General features: G+C 47.7%; 1 protein-coding gene across 1 annotated transcript in view; it reads left to right on the top strand.

Annotated features, from left to right (window-relative positions):
* Positions 1-2,824: 2,824 nt before the first annotated feature.
* Positions 2,825-6,000, top strand: part of heatr1 (HEAT repeat containing 1) — a 94,370-nt gene continuing 91,194 nt past the window's right edge. The window contains exon 1 of the mRNA XM_060831348.1: positions 2,825-2,918. The gene's annotated coding sequence lies outside the window, so the exon portion shown is untranslated. The remainder of the gene's footprint in view (positions 2,919-6,000) is intronic.

Below are 6,000 nucleotides of genomic sequence, written 5' to 3'. Positions count from 1 at the left end.
TAGATTTTTAAAAACATTTTTTATTGTGCTGTGTATTCAAGTACAGGAATACAGTGAAAAGTGTATAATGTTGCCACCTATGGCACTATCTTAGGTATCAAGGTACCTTGGGACAAAAATGCTTATGTACAAAGTAGTAAGAGAAATGAATGTTAAAAAGTTAAGCATTACTTCATAGTAGAAAAATAAAGAAATAAGTGATAGTTTACATTAAGTCTTTTGTAGTTTAAATGAGGAAAATAAAGGAATATTAAAAGTTCAACAGTCTTTGATGAGTCCTCTGCTTATCTCACTCACTCTGTTCTCAACATCGCTGCCACAGATACCATCGCTGCTGCTAAAACTACCACTTCTCTGATCTCCCCAGTGCCTCGGGAACATACCTAGGCAGGATCTACTGACATGCTGAGCTGAGACATCGCCATGAGCTGCCGAGAGGTCAGCCGACATGTTGTCGAGAGATCAGGCTGAGGGACGCCAAGAGACCACACTGAGAGACACTGAGAGATCAGGCTGAGGGTCACTGAGGGACCAGGCTGTGGGACGCCGAGAGACCACACTGCGAGCCGCCAAGAGACCAGGTTGAGGGATGCCGAGAGACCAGGCTGAGAGCCATTGATAGACCAGACTGAGACCCACTGATAGACGTGGCTGAGGGACGTTGAGAGACCAGGCTGAGAGATGCCGAGAGACCAGGCTGAGGGACGCCAAGAGACCATCTGAGTGCGGCCACGCTACTGAGAGACCAAATGTTGAAGAAAAGAAAGAGAAGGAAATAGAAGGAGTGGAGGAGCTCCAGTTGGAGCATCCTACCCCACTGCGATCCTGACAGGGAAAATAAATGGTTATAACATTTAAGAAGCCAGCTAGTCCTGTAAACAACCTTGTGAGGAATCCAAGATGCCAGTTAGTACTTTATCTAAGCAAAGTACAATGCATTTATACATTTATACATTTATACACCAACTAACTGCATTGCAATTATCTTTCTGAATGCACTATAACAATTAGCTCACATCCCATCTGTGATGCTGAAGGGACACCACATAAGATCTTTACTGGAATCATCAAAGGAGTGAAATTATTTGCATTGTTCAAATCATGGGAGAACTGACTTTGCCTGAGCATCTGAGGACGTCTTTGTTTCACTTCACAGGTAGCAACTTTACAAGGAGGTAGTATCGCTAATTTTTCTCCAGCATAAAGTTGTATTAATTCATCATTTCAGACAGTGCAAAAACAAATCTGCTTTGAAGTCAGAATTGTTACAGACACATTCCATTTGGTAACTGATAATGCCCTCAGACATCCAGCAGTTAGTGATGAACAGAGAATTAATCATCTTGATTGCTACAGTATAATGTAAATAACTGCTTTACATGTCAGTTGCATATGTAGCATTTCAATACCTTTGGCTATCAATGTCAGGTTATAATGTGACTGGTAAAAAGTGAGGTCTGCAGATGCTGGAGATCAGAGCTGAAAATGTATTGCTGGTTAAAGCACAGCAGGTCAGGCAGCATCCAAGGAACAGGAAATTCGACATTTCAGGCCAGAGCCTGATGAAGGGCTCTGGCCCGAAACGTCAAATTTCCTGTTCCTTGGATGCTGCCTGACCTGCTGTTCTTTAACCAGCAACACATTTTCAGCTATAATGTGACTGGGAATATATTTCAAGTTTAGTCTTTTTGTCAACTGGATGATTTGAATAGAGCTGTCCCTTTGAGAATGTGTAACGGGTCCGAACAGGTAGGGAAAGAGTTAAGTTTTGAGTTGTGTGTTACAGATGCTGCCAGACCAACTGAGTTTCTTCAGCAATTTCTGTTTTTGTTAAAGAAAATATCTTCATTCTCAGAAATACCCGTTTTATAACAAAATCACAACATGAACATTGCTCACAAAAGGTCAAATGTTTTCAGTGCAACATTAACATGGGAACAAGTGAGGCCACATGCGGCAACATTGTTGCTCTTGTCCATTGGGGGCCAACCCGGCGGAGACTTCACAAAGTTAAAAATCACACAACACCAGGTTATAGTCCAACAGGTTTAATTGGAAGAGGTAAAAACAATGACTGCAGATGCTGGAAACCAGATTCTGGATTAGTGGTGCTGGAAGAGCACAGCAGTTCAGGCAGCATCCAAGGAGCAGCGAAATCGACGTTTCAGGCAAAAGCCCTTCATCACTTTATTCCTGATGAAGGACTTTTGCCCGAAACGTCAATTTCGCTGCTCCTTGGATGCTGCCTGACCTGCAGGTTTAATTGGAAGCACACTAGCTTTCGGTGCGTCGCTCCTTCATCAGGTGATAGTGGAGGGCTCAATCCTAACAGACAGAATTTATGGCAAAAATTTACAGTGTGATGTAACTGAAATTATACAATGTCACCTCCACCATCACCTGATGAAGGAGCGTCGCTCCGAAAGCTAGTGCTTCCAATTAAACCTGTTGGACTAGAACCTGGTGTTGTGTTTTTAACCTTGTACACCCCAGTCCAACACCAGCTACTCCAAGTCAAGACTTCACAATCACTGCCTCCAACCTTAGGGGGCGCTGTGACAGAGCTTCATCCAAACACTCCTCCCAGCCGAAGGGGGCGCTGTGGGCGACGAGCGCTTCATCCAAATACTCCTCCCAGCGGGAGGGGGCGCTATTGGAGACAGGCGCTTCATCCAAACACTCCTCCCAGCCGAAGGGGGCGCTGTGGGCGACGAGCGCTTCATCCAAATACTCCTCCCAGCGGGAGGGGGCGCTATTGGAGACAGGCGCTTCATCCAAACACTCCTCCCAGCCGGAGGGGGGCGCTGTTGAAGACAGGCCGGTGGATCGCGGAGATGTTCCGGTTCAAGGGTGAAGTGCCAATTACCATGTGGGGCGAGAGTGAGGAGTGAAGGCGAGTTTCGTTAAATTATAAAAAGGTGAGTTTAATAGATTCTCGGAGGAGATTGTTCAAGAACATTATCTCACGCTTTAAAGTATATGTGTTCCTGTGACAAAATGCTTTTAATTGTTCAGGTTTTATTGAACTGAACGGTTAGCTTTGCTGCTGTTAGTTACAGGGAGGAGGAGAGGGGTGAGGGTGAGGGTGAGGGTGCATGTTCCCTACAGGTACTTACTGGGTTTTTAATACTTAAGGAATAATGTTAAATTTCTCTATTATATTTCTTAAGGTTATAAAAATGCATGCTTGTATTGGCTTTTAAAGTGACTACTTTGAAAGATCCCATGGTCTGATCACTTTATGTGAAGCTCAGGTTGAGATCAAAAGGATTGAGGTCCACACACTCATGGATTTGTGGAACTGAGTGTTTTCTCTAAGAATAGACCAAAGTAAGTGACACATTTGAACTAAAGTGAGAGAGGGTCAATCCCAACATTTCTTCTATCTGTCTGGTTTTGAACTGCATTGTTTGAAATCTATCTGTTTACAGCTGGGCAACTTTTTTTATTTCAAAAATATACTTTATTCATAAAATAATTTGATGGTCTGTACAGTTGGTCATGCCATACATATGTAAACATTTACAAACAGAGATCAGAATTTATCATTTTTATATACAGGTCTGTACATTTTTCAATCACATGCCCATATATTTAGCTGAGGCGTCAGCAGAGCCCAAATGACTGCATGGCCCCCGTGTTCTTCTTTAGGCAGGCAGATGTTACACGGTGGTCTTTCCCCACCGCACCTTGGCGGCAGTTGCCCCAAGCTTCAGTGCGTCCCTCAACACGTAGTCCTGGACCTTGGAATGTGCCAGTCTGCAACACTCAGTCGGGATCAACTCTTTCAGCTGGAAGATCAGCAGGTTTCGGACCGCCCAGAGAGCGTCCTTCACCGAGTTGATGATCCTCCAGGCACAGTTAATGTTCGTCTCGGTGTGCATCCCGGGGAATAGGCCGTAGAGCATGGAGTCCCACGTCACGGCACTGCTCGGGACGATCCTTGACAAACACCACTGCATTCCTCTCCAGACTTCCTCTGCATAGGCACATTCCAGAAGGAGGTGTGTGACAGTCACTCCCCCCCCACAGCCGCTTCGAGGGCAGCATGAGGTGTGGCTGAGAGTCCGGGCGTGCATAAAGGATCTCACAGCCAGAGCCCTTCTCACCACCAGCCAAGCCGTGTCTTGGTGCTTGTTGGAAAGTTCTGGCGATGAGCCATTCTGCCAAATGGCTTTGACAGTCTGCTCAGGGAACCACTCGATAGGATCCGCCTTCTCCTTTTCCCGAAGGGTCTCAAGGACACTATACGTGCTGACCACTTCCTGATGGACTTGTGGTCAAAGGCATTTTTCGTCATAAGCTTCTCCACGAAGGACAGGTGATACGGAACGGTCCAGCTACTTGGAGCGTTCCGCGGCAGCGAGGCCAGGCCCATCCTTCGCAACACCGGGGACAGGTAGAACCTCAGTACATAGTGACACTTGGTGATTGCGTACCAGGGATCCACATACAGCTTGATGCAGTCACACACAAAGGTGGCCATCAGGGTGAGGGTGGCATTGGGCGTATGTTTTTCCCCCGTTGCCCAGATCTTTGGACCCGGTCCATCTTTGATCTCCATATAAACTGGAAGATGGCCCGGGTGACTGCAGCGGCGCAGGTTCTGGGAATAGGCCAGACCTGTGCCACGTATAATAGCAATGACAGTGCCTCACACCTGATGACCAGGTTTTTTCCCACGATGGAGAGCGACCGTAGCTTCCATCTGCCCAGTTTCTGTCTCGCTTTGCTGATACGCTCCTCCCAATACTTGGCGCATGCCCCAGCCCCCCCCCGAACCAAATACCCAGCACCTTCAGGTGCTCGGTCCTGATGGTGAAGGGGATCGAGGATTGGTCGGCCCAGTTCCCGAAGAGCTTGGCATCGCTCTTGCCTCGGTTTACCTTGGCCCCCGAGGCCCATTCGAACTGGTCACATATGCACATGAGTCTGCGCATGGACAGCAGATCCGAGCAGAAAACGGCGACGTCATCCATGCACAGGGAGGCCTTAACCTGCAGGCTCCCGCTGCCAGGAATAATCACCCCTCTCAGGCTTGCATCCTTCCTGATGGATTCAGCAAATGGCTCGATGCAGCACACAAACAAGGCAGGAGAGAGAGGGCAGCCCTGCCTGACTCCAGATCTGACTGGGAAGCTGATTCCCACCCATTGATTGAGATTGCACTGACAATGTGGTGTAGAGCAGTCTGATCCAATTGTAGATTCCCTCCCCAAAGCCCATTTTGGAGAAAACATCTCTCATATACCTGTGTGATATCCTGTCAAAGGCTTTCTCCTGGTCCTGGCTGATCAGGCAGGTGTCCAACCCTCAGTCCTGCACGTAGGCGATCGTATCCCTGAGGAGTGCGAGACTCTCAGCGATCTTCCTGTCCGGCACAGCACAGGTTTGGTCAGGGTGAATCACCGACCCCAGAGCAGACCTGACCTGGTTGGCGATTACCTTTGACAGAATTTTGTAATCCGCATTCAACAGTGAAATTGGTCTCCAATTTTTGAGTTCCTACCTCTCCCCCTTCCGCTTGTAGATGAGGGTGATGATGCCTTTCCTCATGGATTCACTCATGCTACCTGCCCGAAGCATACTGACATACACATACAGCAGGCCCTGGCCAATCAAGTCCCACAGAGCAGAATAGAACTCAACCAGTAAGCCGTCGCTTCCGGGAGTTTTATTCTTTTCGAAGGACTTGAGGGCCTTGGTCAGCTCGTCCAGAGATAGTGGCTGGTCCAGCCTTTCGCGTGTTCTGTCGTCAAAGACCTCCGTGATAGAGGACAGGAACAACTGGGAGGCCGCGCTGTTGGTTGGCTTCACGTCATACAGACTGGCATAGAAGGATTTACTGATCCTCATGATGTCAGCCTGAGATGACGTTATCGAGCCATCTTCTTCCTTCAGGCTGCTGAGCACAGAGCTCTCTTTGTGCACCTTCTGGAAGAAGAAATGTGAGCACGTCTCGACCTGCTTCACTGAGAGGACCCTGGACCGGAAGATTAT

The sequence above is a fragment of the Hemiscyllium ocellatum genome, chromosome 10, assembly GCF_020745735.1.
Source record: "Hemiscyllium ocellatum isolate sHemOce1 chromosome 10, sHemOce1.pat.X.cur, whole genome shotgun sequence".
In the NCBI taxonomy this organism is placed as follows: domain Eukaryota; kingdom Metazoa; phylum Chordata; class Chondrichthyes; order Orectolobiformes; family Hemiscylliidae; genus Hemiscyllium; species Hemiscyllium ocellatum.
The sequence above is the reverse complement of the archived record's forward strand: the minus strand, read 5'-3'. Positions and strand labels throughout refer to the sequence as shown.